Raw genomic sequence first — 17,146 nt, 5'->3', positions numbered from 1 at the left:
CTCTTTGAGTTTTCCAGATGGATGAGGTTTGTCCTTGCTCAGCATAGTTTTGTCTTGTGGGTTGGGAGCAGAGAATTCCATAAGCTATGTAAATGCATGACTGAATGGAATGAAGAGGAACTATTAACTCATAAAATGTGAGGGCTGGAAAAGTTCTCATCAGTCATCTGATCACACAAAGACCTGTATTCTGAAAGCTATAAGATGTTGATGAAAGAAACTGAAGATGACACAAACAGATGGAAATATCATGTTCTTGGATTGGAAGAGTCAATATTATTAAAATGACTATACCACCCAAAGCAATCTACAGATTCAATGCAATCCCTATCAGATTACCACTGGCATTTTTCACAGAACTAGAACAGAAAATTTTAAAGTTTGTATGGAAACACAAAAGACCCTGAATAGCCAAAGCAATCTTGAGAAAGAAAAAAAACTTAATAACTTTATTAATAGAATCTCATTTTCCTAAATAAATCTGTGTAATACCAATATACAACACTGATAAAAGTGGAATTTAATTAATATAAACTTATAAATTTAGATTTATAATAGTTATATATTTTGAACTTAATAAGAAAATTAGTCTGTTTTAATGAACACAAATGTCTAAAAATCTGAACCTGGAAGTTGCAATTATATTATCCCACAGCATCCAATTTATTTATGTATTTTGCTTTGATTATACTCTTCAAAGAAAATCCTGACTCACACAAATAAGTTCTTGTAAATGGTAACAATTTTTAAAACATCATATTGGAATCTTAGGAAACTCAGCAAATAAACTATCTGAAAAGGCAGGGACACTTAATATTTGTCTATTCATACATGGATTATAATTAAGACTATTATGAAGCACCCGTTAAGTGTATTATAATGTATGAAGTTTTTTTTTTTTTTTTTTCGGTACGCGGGACTTTCACTGTTGTGGCCTCTCCCGTTGCGGAGCACAGGCTCCGGACGCGCAGGCTCAGCGGCCATGGCTCACATGCCCAGCCGCTCCACGGCATGTGGGATCTTCCCGGACCGGGGCACGAACCCGTGTCCCCTGAATCGGCAGGCGGACTTTCAACTACTGCGTCACCAGGGAAGCCCATGTATGAAGTTTTTTGAGGCTTAAATTTAACTTAAGAAAGGCTCACCCTCTCATAAATCTTTTATTGAATGATTATTGTACAATGGTCTGCAGCTACAAAAATTGAATAGAGACATAGCCTTTGCCCTTAAGAAATTTAGTGCAAAGGGAAAATTAGACTCATAAAAATAAAAGCAACAAAATATCAAAGATGAACTGAAAGAAGCATGCAGTAATGTATAGGCTACAGTGGAGAAACAAAATGAGGAGAGAGCTCTATATTGAGGTTGTGGAAGAGAGTTATATGAAGCTTCCTGGAGGAGATGACACTTGCTCTGTTGTGAAGGATGTTTAGGAATTTACCAGGTTGACAAAGTTGGGGAGAAAACTAGTAGCTGATAAATGATATTATGTCTAAATGATTGAAAAGTCCTCCTACCATTATGTAACATTTGCTGAAATTCTTGTCAGAGATACAAGAGTCAAGAAATAATTCTTATATAGTAACAATAAAACCACAGAATGGTATTATCATGATATGATAATGTTTGAGTTTACTTGTACAAATTACCATACCACAAAGAAAACATGGACCAAGCAGAAATACCCAAGCATTGACTGGTATTTGTGTACGTTGCCTGAGTGCTTTAGTAGTGTACTCTCTGTTTATGAGCAGACATGTACAGGCCTAGATTTAAATAAAAGGTCAGTGTCACAGTATAAGCTTTATAGCTGATGACATATTTACAAAAAATCAAATATATGTAACCATGAAAGCAAGCTAAACATCCTTTTCAAGGTTTATACAAAAACACATTAATATATTGGAGATTGGCAACAGGTGACACTTTGGCTTATAACACAATTTAATATTCACTTATTCATTCCCACTTTTTATTTTTAGAAATTTATTTATTTATTTTACTTTTGGCTGTGTTGGGTCTTCGTTGCTGTGCACAGGCTTTCTCTAGTTGCAGCAGGCGGCGGCTACTCTTTGTTGCAGTGTGTGGGCTTCTATTTGTGGTGGCTTCTCTTGTTGCAGAGCACAGGCTCTAGGCTTGCGGGCTTCAGTAGTTGTGGCACACGACCTCAGTAGCTGTGGCTTGCGGTCTCTAGAGCGCAAGGCTCAGTAGTTGTGGTGCATGGGCTTCGTTGCTCCGTGGCATGTGGGATCTTCCCAGACCAGGGCTCGAACCCATGTCCCCTTCATTGGCAGGTGGATTCTTAACCACTGTGCCACCAGGGAAGCCCTCCCACTTTATTTTAGATACTTAAAAATATTTAATAACTTAAAGAGATATTTGTATACTCATGTTCATAGCAGTATTATTCGAGACAGTCAAAAGGTGGAAGAGACCCAAATATCTGTCAACAGATAAATGGCTTAATAAAATGTAGTATATAAATGTAGTATATACATGCAGTGAAATATTATTCACCCAGAAAAAGGAAAGAAATTCTGACACATGCCACAATATGGATGAAACTTGGGGATATACTAAGTGAAATAAGCCAGTCACAAAAGGACAAATACTGTATGATCTCACTGGGATGAGGTAAACGAGTAGTCATTCTCATAGAAACACAAGGTAGAGTAGTAGTTACCAGGGGCTGGGGGAGGGGGACATGGGGAGCTGTTTAATGGGTGTAGAGTTGGGTTTTGCAAGATGAAAAGTTCTGGAGATTTATTGCACACCAGTGTGAATATACTTAATACTACTACACTATGCACTTAAAAATGGTTAAGACGGTAAATTTTATGTTATATGTATTTTAACACAGTTAAATACATACATATATTTAAAAATTAAACTAGAATAAAAGACTGATGGAACCCCTGCAGCCACTCTGGAACACAACTTAAAAGCCATTGCTTTACCCCATCAGCTCAGAGGTGAAACCTTAATGTAGAGCACCTAACCAAGTTGCCCACATATGCCTAAAGTGTTTGTGGTAGAGCAAGTCTAGGACTCTTTGTACCTGACTCTGAGTTGAGCTCTTTCTGTGATAAAACACTTTTTAAAAATCCCACTTTGTCCTCAAGAAAGCCTATTCCTATCACTAGCACTCCTACAAGTAAAGGAAATTAATACATATTACATCTGTTTTGATCTTTCCTTTGTTCTGGCAGATAGAAAAATTATTACGTTTCACTCTTCATTTTGAAAAAGAATGCTAGAAAAATGCAGACTGTGAATAGATATTCAGATTTAAGAATACACAAATTCATTTCCATATTAATAATTAAAAAGGGTTTCTTGTTAAACTTGGATATCTTCGCTTCTTGTGGTACGAGCACTAATACATTTGTTTGATTTCTTTGTGGTTAAATTGTGGTCATAAACTTATATTACAAAACAAATGAGCAAAAAATGAATTTATATAGGGTTTGACTTAATTATTGCATGCGAGATTTTATATCATTTTAGAAATGAGTGGCATCGCATTCTACAATCCTGCATCTTGTAAAACTAAATAGCAGAAAATTAAAAACAGACTGAGAACATGTTTAAACTAAAAAAAAAAAACCCTTATACTCCAATACATTTAACCAAATATAGGTTAACTCTGGGAAAACCTATAACCATTGCAATTTGCTTAGTTGTGTTCACATGCCATGATATAACTAGAACAAAGTGCAATTATGCAAGTAGTAAATGTAACAGCAGTCCTTGAAAGTCAATTGTACATGTTATGATAGCATATACTTAATTCATCTCATCTATATCAACAACTATATTTGGATTTGTAAAGAAAAGCATTTTTTTGTTGTCTTAATAGTAAGACTTGTTATGCACCTGTTAAATGTATTACAATGCATGCGGTGCTTTGAGGCTTAAAGTTGACTTAATAAAGGCTCTCCCTCAAATGGGTAATGGTGGAGAAAGACTAGACATCACTAACAAAGATGCTGTTTGAACTTTGTGAACAATTCTCTCAATGCCTCTCCTTGATTCACTTTATCTTTTGCATATTTTTTGCTTCTTCTCCCATTCTCCTGCCTTTCCACTTTTTGTATTTGATCTGATTACCTATTACCTCCTTCCCGTTCATTCTTTTCATTTTTGTATTCATGTACTAATTATACAGCTTTTCCTTGATTTACATATGTTTTCTTTGTTCTCTCTGACTGTAGGAGACAAGTGTGTGAAGAAGTTAAGGGAGAGGAGTGATAAGTGGTAGATAATTGTGTAATGTGGCTGAAAAGATTGAGGCTTTTGATATGAGTCATAAGGTCACAAGTTACCTTTGCAGTTGAAATATCTGGATTTGACTAGAACGCTGTGAATAGGTGTTCAAGGAATGAATTTGAAAGGAGGAATCAAAAAATAGATATTTATCTTTGCCTAGATAATGTACCAAAGAGATAGGAAAGCAATGCTGTACCAAATGTAAAGGAAAAAACTCAATCCATGTTTTTCTAGAAAAATTATTTTCAACAAGAAAAAAATTTGAGAAATATGTTTCACTATGTCTGATTCTAAGATTATTGCATATATCGTGTTTTCCCAAAATTAAACATCCAATTATTTTTTAAAAATTCTCTTTATTTTTGACCATGCCTTGCGGCATGCAGGATCTTAGTTTCCCAACCAGAGATCAAACCCATGCCCCTTGCATTGTGAGTGTGGAGTCTTAACCACTGGACCACCAGGGAAGTCCCCTTTTTAGAATCTAAATTTCCTAATAGTGTGATCAGTCTCTATTTCCCCAGAATGATGTAGGCTAAAGTATTTTGATAAATGGAAAGATCTTGTTAACTGAGGCTTGCCAAAGAGCTCATATTTTGCACTGGATTCTAATGTTTTGAAACTTGTAACAAAGAATTAAAATTTATTAAATACCTCCAATAATTGCTAGTTCCTTACCAAAACTTCTTAAACATTGAAAGTATAGAATTAGAATTCTTCAGGCCTCTGTTCCATGTTTCATCATTCTTTAAAAGTGTAACAAATTTAATAAGATAGTCATAAGTATATTTTTAAAGAAAACTACTTTATAATTATATGGTGGCTTTGTAACACACTCCTTATTTATAGTTATCTAGTGTTTTTGTAAAATACTATGTACATTCAGCTCTGAATATCTTGATTGCAGGGACTTAGCTTGTTCCTCTTTGAATCCTCAGCATGCTTCTTTGCATATAGCGAAGAGTAAATAGTTACAAAAATATTGAATTTGTGACTTAGGGCTTTTCATTCTGACACAGGACAAAGGCTGAAATCCTAGAAGGCTACCTATTAATGATATTTTCTCAATATGATACTGTGTCCATAAAGGATCAATAAATATTTGCTCTCACTAGGAAAGATATTGGAAACAAAATGAAAAAAGTGCTTATCATAAACTACCCTAAATTATTGAAATAGCTACATTTGGAAGTTCTGGTTCTCAGCCTCAAGAATGCTACAGCATATCTGAAGACAATTTAGAGAAAGTACACACAGCTTTTATTAGTAGAGATCAGAAAGTATAGGCTTTAATTTGACTGACCTTAGTTATAAAAAAGTATCTTACATTAGAATTGAATAAGAGACCTATAGGAGAAAATAATTTTGGACCTTATTTTCCTCTCGTGAATTAAGTACTTAAGTGACTGTGAAATTGCCCTTCTAAGCAAAAGGAAAGAAAACAAGAAAATATTTACATTTCTGTGATTATAATGTTTCTACAATTAAGAGTCATGTTGGAACAAGAGCCAAACGCAATGGGATTAATTAAGTAAAAATCTACACATCCTCTGTTTCTTATCATGATTATATGAGCTTCTTTCTGTATGTTTGCTGAGGAGGAGAGAACAGTCCAAGATATTCAGCTATTTAACTATGATTTTTGTGGTTAATTTCCCAGGAACGTAGTATTTGTATATGAGGTTGTGGTGACCAGAAAATTTACATGTTTGTTATAGGTTATCCTATTTGCTCACTCAGCCAGTAAAATGTTTTTTTAATGGAAAATTGAATTTTCTTACTTAAGCTGTAAATTAATTTATTAGCTTTGAGAAAATTAATTCAGTGCTCTATAAATGAACTCCACCATCATATAATCAATTCAATACCATGTGTGGGTTTTGTGGTTAAAAAGAACGTTTTGACTAGCTCTCCTCCATAGCTGCCAAAAATTAGTGTTGCCTTTGACAGATCTAATTTAAATGCAGTATGAAGCTTGGAACCTTTTACATGCATGACAACAGCTTAAAATATAGGACTTTCACTTAGAAAACATAAAATCTGGGAGTAGTAATCACCTAAGATTCATGAAGACAATGGATATTGTTAACATTGACTTATTTACTTGGAAACACTTAAACTTGAAAGAGTAAACCTGAGACAAATGAGAGTGTATAAGTAAATACTAAGAAATGTTAAAGGCTTAAACATGAATTAGGTCATTAAGGTATTAGTTCAATTAATGACAGATGAAGTCAAGATTAAGGTAGGAGAATATCACTAAACTTTTTGAGTTTGTATTAGAAAAAATTACTCTGCTTCTTTACCAAAACATCTTTAGATGGTACCATCAAAGTATTATTGGATTAGATAAAATGAATTATTTTGGCTAGTGTTAGAAATCTGTATATGTAAGAAAGATATTAAATATTTGCAATTAGATGCTGATATTTACAATATTTAAAATATATTCTAATAGAGTTACCATATGATCCTGCAATCCCACTCCTGGGCATATATCCAGAGAAAACTCCAATTTGAAAAGATACATGAACCTCAGTGTTCATAGCAGCACTATTTACAATAGCTAAGACATGGAAGCAACCCAAATGTCCATCAACAGATAAATGGGTAAAGAAGATGTGGTACATATATACAATGGAATATTACTCAGCCATAAAAAAGAATGAAATAATGCCATCTGCAGCAACATGGCTGTAACTAGAAATTATCTTATTAAGTGAAGTCAGACAGGGAAAGACAAATATCATATGATATCACTTACATGTGATATCTAAAAAAAATGATACAAATGAACTTATCTACAAAACAGAGAAAGACTCAGAGACATAGAAAACAAACCTATGGTTACCAAAGGGGATAGTGGTAGTGGTGGGGAGATAAATTAGGAGTTTGGGATTAACATATACATACTACTATATAAAATAGGTAAACAACAAGGACCTACTGTATATCACAGAGAACTATACTCAATACCTTGTAATAACCTATAATGGAAAAAAATCTGAAAAAAAAATTATTGAATCACTTTGCTGTACACTTGAAACTAACACATTTTAAATTAACTACACCTCAATAAAAAAGCATATTCTAACTTCTACCTTCTAACATGCTCTATGTAGAATTTCCCTTTCCTGTCTCAGGCAATCCCATAACTTTCTGGTTACTTTTGGGTAAAAAAAAAGTGTATTGCAGTACAGTACAATTTAAATCAGTTGAGTATTTTAAGTTCATGTTCTTCCTTCTGCATAACTTGCTAAACCTCAGCCTGAGGGTCTCATTGTAAAGAAGGGCAAAATCAGCTCTTTAACTCCTCTCCTGCCTGTTTCTAGGATCAGAGAAGGAGAAATGTGCAGAAATATTTTTACTTAAGTGGTGCCTTTGTAATCTTCTTGGTTTTCAATAAGATGGGTATGGCCAGCATTTAAATGGTGACTCTTTCATGTGGAACATGTGAAGTCATCACAGATTTTGTAGGTTTTCCCACTGAACAGCTTTCTAATGTGGAAGCAATTCTCTTCACACCTTCCTTGAGTTCTCTTTCCCCACAGTATATCATTTCTGTTGTTGCTGGAATCAGCTTCTGAGGTGGTTACTGAAGCCGATTTACCTTCTTATCTGGCTCATGGGAAATTCCCACACCCTTATCATGCCAAACAGTTTGAATGTTGCATGTCTCACTGCTGTCTCCACTTTTCACTTTGCATAATCTCTCCACTCTCTCTTCCTTCTTCACAAATGATCTTGAGGGCCATAGGCAGATGTCCACCTAGAGAAGGGGATACCATCTTGTCTTCTTGCATGCACCCCAATCTCTATAAATTGTTCTGTGGGAGCCTCCTTATTGGAATGAGAGGAGCAACATTTATCCTTCCTTTGTGAAGGAAGGATGTAAAATTTTACTAGGATATCTACACTTCCTAGAACTCTATTCATGGACCCTTTTATTTCCTTTTTTTTCTCTCATATAGTCTTTTTTATAGCAAGGAAGCACTCATTTATTCTCCACTTAAATACCATACTTAAGATTAAAAGTCACGTTTGGCAGTGTACTGCAGAATGCTAAATAAGACTTCACACATGTTGCTTTGGATTTCTTGATACCTTGTTATGTTTTTCATCATCCATTGGAACAATTAGTTCAGTTTCCTAGAAACATTTGAACAGTAGTTACGTGTTTGCCCAATAACCCAGTACCCTCCGGGTTTTTGAAGTGAAGAATGTTACTTGTACAAGTCAGAATCTGATACCAATTAAGTGGTGACAGCTTTGACAATAAATGAGAATATGCTCCTCCATGGCTAAGAAGGGAGACTGCCACAGCTGACAGGTCCCAAAGATACATGGAGTTCTCATATAGTCTTGAGGGGTACCAGGAGGGTTGATGGTATCTATTTCTTTCAGTTAACCCTCCCAGAAGCTCTCTTTAGAATGCTTGTGGTGGCACTTGGATGGAACTCTAAAGCAATTGGAAAAGTCAGGTTAACAATCAATTACATATATATTGAGCCTGAGATTTGCAGGAATACTTTTTCTTCCAATGTATTTTCTTATTCTCCCTCCTCCCCAATTTTCAGATACAATAAATGACTTGAAGAAGATACTATTTAATGAAATATTAAAGGCTTTAGAATCATTCTATCCTCCATGCTTTCTCTCTTTAAACCTGAAGACTCATCTATCACTTAAAATTCAACTCCCTCCTTTTTAAATTTTTTACCAATTTCTCATGAAATTAATTATTCATTTAAATAGTTCTCAACTTTCTCCTTTGAGACATATGATGACATTATGATAAAAGAAGAATAAGTTTTATTACTGTGAATTTTTTTATAGCTAGTAATTATTTAAATGGTTGGAAGAATTGTAGTTCATCTCTTTCTCACAGACATATAAGGGCCAATACAGAGTATGTACATCTACGGGAAAAAAAATTAAATTCATATATACTTCATGCCTGAAAAATGTTTTCATTTATATTTGTCTATATGTATTTTGTGGTATTCAGAATAAAAATAACTTTCCTCTCCCCTCAAAAAGAGTCTACTTCTAAGAAGACTAAGATAAGAAGGTTTCTTCCATTTAAAGACAAATTCTTTACTTTGAAAAGTAAAATATAATAGTTGATTAAAAATTCAGTTTTTTGGACTTCCCTCATGGCCCAATGGTTAAGAATCCGCCTGCCAATGCAGGGGACACGGGTTCAAGCCCTGGTCCAGGAAGATCCCACATGCCACGGAGCAACTAAACCTGTGTGCCACAACTACTGAGCCTGTGTGCCACAACTTTTGAAGCCCACGTGCCTAGAGCCCGTGATCCACAATAAGAGAAGCCACCGCAATGAGAAGCCCATGCACCACAACGAAGAGTAGCCCCCACTCACCGTGACTAGAGAAAGCCTGTGTGCAGCAACGAAGACCCAACACAGCCAAAAATAAATATAAAGAAATTAGTTTTAAAAAATTCAGTTTGTTAAATCTGATTGAAGATTCAGTCCAAAGCAATTTTGGAAGACTAGTATTTTAATTTGCATGCTGTAGTTTTTTATGCATTTATCTTATGCAGCTGGCTTTCAGTTTTGTGAAATAGTCAAGCAACTGTTGATAGGTGTGTTGAATTTAGTAAGACTGCCTTCCTTACTTAAATGATCTGTTTCCGTTGAACTGCAAGTTAAAGATGACTTCATGCTTGCTGACATATTATTAGTGACTGATTATTAAAGGAATGTTGATATTTCCTTATGATGTTTATTTTGCTTCTTCATATATCATGTTGACCTTATTTCTTGTCCATTGTACACTTTCTGTTTTCTTTGAGAAGGACACCAAGATAAATGTTCATAAAACAAGTTATGAATTACATCATGGAAAATATCCAAATAGGAATTATCTACTTTACAAGTACCAAATCTATCTCTTCTAAAAATATAAAAATAAAAAATAAAAGGCCTTTTTTGTAGGTCAAAATTTTCTATTTATGCCTACTATTTATTTTATCTTTGAGTTACCATTACTTAATAATATAAAAGACTCTTAAAATTTTTCTAATACAGTAAGTCCTCTACATATGAATGAATTCCATTCTGAGAGTATGTTCATATGTCCAATTTGTTCGTAAGTCCAACAAAGTTAGCCTAGGTACCCAACTAACACAATCGGCTATAGAGTACTGTACTGTTATAGGTTTATAATACTTTTCACAAAAATAATACATAAAAAAACAAACACAAAATATAAAGAAACCATTTTTAATCTCACAGTACAGTACCTTGAAAAGTACACTAGTACAGTACAACAGCTGGCCTACAGGGGCTGGCAGCGAGTGAACAGGCAAGAAGAGATACTGACTGGACAAGGGAGCAGAGGTGGGAGATGGTAGAGCTGAAGGATTGTCAGCAACAGGAGATGGAGGCCAGGCTGCAATTTCACTCATGCCTGACATCGATGTCACAGGTTCTGGTTCCTTGCTGGATTCAATTCTATCTCCCCTCTTGAAAAAATGATCTAGTGATGTCTGGGTAGTAGCTCTTTTTATCTTGTCATAGATGACGTGGTAGCCCTGGATTACATTCTGAACAGCTGCTGCAACCTTTGTGTACTGTTCCACGTTTGGGTCCTGTGCCTTAAAAACTAACAGTCGTTGCTCAAATAAAGAAAATCCCCCTGCCATTTCCTGCATCGTGAATCTCTTGGGTTCTTCAGTTACTTCTTCCTTTTGTCTTCTCTCTTCATCCTTTCTCTGGGCCTCCAATGTCATCAGGTCTTTGTAAGTTCCTCGTATTGCACAGCAACAGTACTGTAAAGTACACAAAAGCACAACCACCTGTAGAAGCTGCACACACGTGACAATGTACGCCAGACACGTGAACTAACTTACGTGATTGGACATACAAACGCATGTTTTCATCTTTGAAAATTTGCAACTTGAAGTTTTGTATGTAGGGGACTCACTGTATTTTGTTATAACATGTCATCTAACTGAAAATATTAAAAAAATTTAATTAACATCTTAGAGTCATTTAATTAATTCACTCATCCTTTTATTCAACATCTTTTTCTAAACACCTGCGCTGTATCAGCATTGAGTTAGATCCTGGAAATATGCTGGTAAACCAGAGACAAAATCTCTGCCCTCATGGAGCGCAGCAGAGTCTGGCTATGGAGATAGGAAAAGAAAAATAACTAATAAATATATAAACTAGAAATTTAAACATTGATGAGCATCTGAAGAAAATAAGCACAGGGCTCTTATAGCACTTAGTTCATTGAAAATTTGTGTGATAAACTCATCTGTTATTTGGTGTCAAGTATGCATAACACATACACATACTCTTTCACTCTCCTAAGAAATCACTATAGTTTGCTTGAACTTTAAACAAAATTCCGTCAAATATGGCTTTTCAATTATGATAGCTTTGCTATTTTAAAAATATACACAATCACAAGTGAGGTAAAATGGACACAACACGAAATTTAATTTCCATTAATAGCCTGTGACAACTGTGAACAACATGGGATACATGTGCCCTTAGGATGAAGCCTAATTCTCCAGCCTTATCTCTCACTGTTCTTCAGTAACCCTTCTCCACCCATGTTCCAGTCTTAGGGAAGTCCTTGCTACTGAGCATGTTTTATTTTTTCTTGCCTTTGGCCTTCTGAAAGTACCATCTCCCATATTTTCTACATTCCCTACTTTTTGTCTCCTTCCCTCCCCCTACAGAGCTATCATGTCTCAATTTAGACTAGTGGTTTTCAAGGTGTGGTCCCCAGAAGCATCAGTATTACCTGGTCTTGTTAGAAATGCAAATCTCAAGTTTCATCCCAGACTATGGACTCAGGCACTGTGGGGTGGGACCCAGCAATCTGTGTTTCAACAAGCCTTGCAGGTGACTGATGTACATGCCTGCTAACATTTGAGAAATCCTGGTTTAAACTTTTTCTAGAAAGTCTTCCCAAACCCTCCACAGATGAGTGAGTCTGTGTATATAGACTTCTTATGTGTATTTCTAACACAGGGTTGGCCAAACTATAGTCCCCCAGACCAAATCCAGCCTGCAGCTTTTTTTCTTTTTGTAATAAAAGTCATTGGAATAAAATCACATCCATTTGCTATGTCTATGGCTCTATTGAGTTACAATTGCAGGAGGCAACAGAGGCTGTATGGCCTCCAAATCTTAATTTATTTTGTATCTGCCCCTTTGCAGAAAAGAAAAATAGGGCTGATTCCTGCTCTAATGCTGTAACATAGCACTTATTATACTAAATTATCATTACTTGTTTACTTACTATTCCTTTATTGCCAGGTACTTTTCTGAATTCTGGGATGCATTCACCCTCATGGATCTTACATTCTGGTGTGGGTGGAATAGACAATGAACAAATAAATATTATTCCCTTATTCAATAACATGATTGGAATTATATATTGTTCACTATGGTGTCTGGCCCAGTGTCTGGTTCATAGTGGACATTCAATAAATAACTGTTTTTTTCCATTTTTTAAAATTGAAGTATAGTTAACTTACAATGTTGTGTTAGTTTCAGGTGGACAGCAAAGTGATTCAGTTCAGTGAAACTTTTTCAGAATCTTTTCCAGTATAGGTTATTACAAGATACTGAGTATCGTTCCCTATGCTATATACACTAACTCCTTCTTGTTTATCCATTTTATATACAATTGTGTGTACATGCTAGGTAACCATAAGTTTGTTTTCTATGTCTGTGAGTCTATTTCTGTTTTGTAAATAAGTTCATTTGTATCATTTTTTTAGACTCCTCATATAAGTGATATCATATAATCTTTGTTTGACTTACTGCACTTAATATGATAATCTCTAGGGTAAATATCTATTAATTAAATGAATTGTCAAATGAATGAATGAAAAAATGCCACAGAGTGACAGGAAAGGCAGTTCTGTTTGTACATGAGAGTCAGAGTACATGTAACTGACCTGTCTTGGGATTATTTTACTCTTCCCTGTTCATAGCTAATATCCTGAGATTCTACACTCAATGAGTTTCAACCCTCATTTGGTGTTTGATTGCCACAAAAAGTGTTACATACCTCAGATAATATTAAAAAAATTAACTCAGCTTTAAAGTTTTAAAGTAATACATTCTTTTAGGAGAGGAAGCAAGGTTCATATATATATATATGGCAAACACAGTGAGTCGTGAGCCATTTCTGCAACTCCAGTAGTTGGGAATGATCACATTCTACCTTACTATGGTATTTTAAGATATAGGCTATAAATATGAAAAATACTTTGGATCTTGGTTGAGTGGTTCATTATTTAAAGCACCAGGATAGCCTTATGTAAAATAATATTTATCTGTATTGAGAGTAGCCATTTTACTTTATGTTGTTTACATCAAGAAGAAATTATGAAAAAGCCCCACAACATTGTAAAGAAATTATACTCCAATAAAGATGAAAAAAAGAAGAAATTAATCTCAAGTCACTACCAATTATATATTAGTCATACTGATGGTAAAAGTCCTGATCCAACATATTATTTTGTTCACTGGCAAATTCTATCCAATGTGATCAAGTAAGAAAGAATTTTATTTTATTTCATCTGGGGATATATGTATATATATAGCTGATCACTTTGTTATACAGCAGAAACTAACACACTATTGTAAAGCAATTATACTCTAATAAAGATGTTAAAAAAAAATGAAAACTGCTAAAAAAGTGAATCAGGAGCTTTAAGTTAGTGACTTTCAGATGGAAATAAGAAAATCATGAACAGCTGAAGATTTCCCTGCATTTGGAGCCAATTATTAACTCTACCTATGAAGCTAGTATAGATATCCAGCCAGTGAAGGTACCAGATTATTTGTACATTAAAGTACCTATTTTGATTTGTTTTATGATTAAATAAAATTGAGGAGATGTCCAATGTGTTTTCCAAGTGACCATTTCTAATTATGTGACTTGATACTCAGCCTATTCACAGAAAAACCCCAGCAGAAAGATATACAGCCCAAAGTGTTGATATTGGACATTGAGCACAAAGTTGTGCATATAAAATATATAACTCAGTGCTTGGCAGGTAGTAAACACTCAATAAGTGATGGCCATTGTTACTAACCAGAATCCAAAAACTGACTTTCGAGAGGGACATGTTTTCCGATTCAAAGATGAGAGACAACATCCCAAAGATCTCCTCTCCTTGAAAAAAAAAAAAAGATTCATGGAAGGGATATCATTTGAAGTAAGTCATAAATAATAGTTGATATCTGAGAGATAGAAATGGGAGAGAGTTCAGAGAAAATGGCAGGCTACATGTACATTTCTGTTGCCCTCTCCTTCCCCTTAGAATTACTCATTGAGTGGAGCAGCATCCAAAGAAAACTGGGTCTGGAAGCAGAGAACAAGGTCTTGCCTTTGTGGAGATCCTGGCAGGAAGCACATACATAGGACTTACCTCTTATCTGGGCCTGCCCAGATCCTGGACACTACAGAGAAGATCTCTTGTTGGACCAATTAGAGCTTTGTGCTTCCTGAAAAGAAGTTGGTTCATTGAGGTCTATGGAGCACTAAGAAGAAACTAGCACCTGCCCATCCACATTTGCTGTAAGAACTTACTGGTCCCTCAGGTCCCTAAGTACCTCCCCCAATGCTGAAGAATTTGGAAGAGTTCTCTTTATCTCTTTTACTAGAAATAATTAACCAATATAATTTATGGGAGTAGAGGGATTTTCTCCTTTGGACTCAATAGGTGGTCAAAAAACCTCAAGCTGATATATCCCCTGCTCAGAGGGCCAGACAAAGCATGTCTCCCACAAATTGTGGGATTAGAATAACTTGGGACTGAAAGTAATGGGAGAGGAATGCATTATAAAAAGAGTGCCCTTGGAATTGATGGGTAACCATTAGTAGAATGTAAAATTTCCGTAGAACCTCCAAACTGACGAGAGGAACGAGATAAAGGTAATTTGATCAAACAAGTAAAAAAAAAGTATGGAAAAAATAAACGAGAAAACAGCAGTGTATAATAAGGACTTCCTGGGTGGTCCAGTGGTTAAGACTCCATGCTTCCAGTTCAGGGGGTGTGGGTTCAATCCCTGGTCAGGGAACTAAGATCCCCGTGTGCCATGCAGCATGGCCAGAAAACCCCAATGTATAATGGATAGAGGAATTATTGAACAAATTATGCTGCACCTGTTCTTTGGAAGTTTATACAGCATTAAAGAAAATTAATAAAAACTATATAGTTTGAACTGGAGGTAAAATTTCTATGAGGTGTTCATGAAGAAAAAAATCAAAATGTAGAGAATTATAATGTGATCATATTTTTATAAAACAAACAATGGAAAATCTAGATGACTATAAGTTTGTGTGTGCAAATATATTTGGATTGTGTATGATTATATGAGCGTGAAGAATAATGTAGACTAATAAAGATTTCTAACATGATTTATGGGGTGAGGGTAGGAAGGGCTTATATTAACAGGAGATAATGTGAGTAAATATGCAGAAAGAGAGGGGGCTGAGGGAGCCAAGAAACATAGGAAAAGCATAATCAACAGTAATTTGATCACACAAATAAAAACAAAAAAAGGCTACTGTGAAAAAAAATTCACAAAAATGGAAAAAAAATTATGCAATTAAAATAATACAAGTACATTTATGTGTACAGAAGTGGTTTTAAAGGAAAAAATTGGAATGGGCAGAGGTGTACCAGACAAATTAAAAACAAAGAAAGGCAGGAGAAGCAAAGTTGATATTAGACAAGTTAGGAATTTTAGGTTAAATAGGATAAAAAGAACACTGTGTAATAATAAAAAATAAAAGAGTAGTAAAATGCAATTCTTTATGGAAAAGAACAGTAATAAACTTATATTTTCCAAAACCACAGTAGCTGATTATATAAAGACAATTTATTAAACCACAGGAGAATTTGATTAAAAAAATTAAATTAGGATATTTGGATTCACATTCATAGACCATGACAAATCAGGTAAACAAAAAGAAGTTCAGATGGGAAGAAATTGAATAATATAATCACACTTTGTGTGTGTGTGAGTGTGTGTGTGTAGGGAGAGAAAAGATAGAGAGAGAGAGAGAGAGAGAGAGAGAGAGAGACAGAGAGACAGAACCTTGCATCTCACAAATAGGAGACAATTTTTTTAATATCCATGGGATATTTTTAAAGTCAGTGTTCCACTTGCTGACAAAGAATAAATGAAAACATTTTAAAGTAGAGATTTTACAGATCACATCCTCTGATAGTTAATTTTATAATCTAGAAGTTCTGAAAAATCAACTACTTGGAAATTAAGAAACATTCTCTTAGATAACCCTTAGATGAACGAGGAATTCAAAAGTGAAATTACAAATTATCTAGAGAGTTATAAAAGGAAAACTCTACACTGAAACACATGGGACACAGATAAAGGTATTCTCATAGAAAAATTTACATTTTAAATGGTTTTATTACTAAAGAAGAAAGACAAAAAGTATGGAAAGTTGGTATTAATCTTGAGAAATTAGACAAAACAAAGAATATGCTAAAACAAAGCAGTAGAAAGAATACATAAAAGTAGAATCTGAAGAAATGAAGTAGAAAATAACAAATAAATAAGAAAAGATAAACCTGAAAACTCTTTCTTTAAAATATCAGTAATATAGATTATGAGCTGAATTAAGCAAAAAAGGGAAGCAAAAATGAATTATATCTCCATTTTCATTTCCTTCATTAGGAAAATCCTAAATGAAAATGGAGATATAATCTAGATACAAATGAGATTTAAATAATTATAATCAAATACTCTAAACTTTTGAAAACCTAGATTACATACATGTTTTCCAAGAAAAAAGATAAATTACCAACATTGACTCATGAATAAGCAGAAAACTTGGGATACCAA

The 17,146-nt window shown here is 34.6% G+C and overlaps 1 non-coding gene across 1 annotated transcript; it reads right to left on the bottom strand.

Annotated features, from left to right (window-relative positions):
- Positions 1 to 8,487: 8,487 nt before the first annotated feature.
- Positions 8,488 to 8,618, bottom strand: LOC116758874. The gene has a single exon (XR_004351262.1). It is a non-coding gene; the product is annotated as a small nucleolar RNA SNORA24 (small nucleolar RNA).
- Between the last annotated feature and the right edge of the window lie 8,528 nt (positions 8,619 to 17,146).

This window comes from Phocoena sinus, chromosome 8 (genome assembly GCF_008692025.1).
Source record: "Phocoena sinus isolate mPhoSin1 chromosome 8, mPhoSin1.pri, whole genome shotgun sequence".
Taxonomy (NCBI): domain Eukaryota; kingdom Metazoa; phylum Chordata; class Mammalia; order Artiodactyla; family Phocoenidae; genus Phocoena; species Phocoena sinus.
Note: the sequence above shows the minus strand (reverse complement) of the source record. Positions and strands in the feature narration are given on the sequence as shown.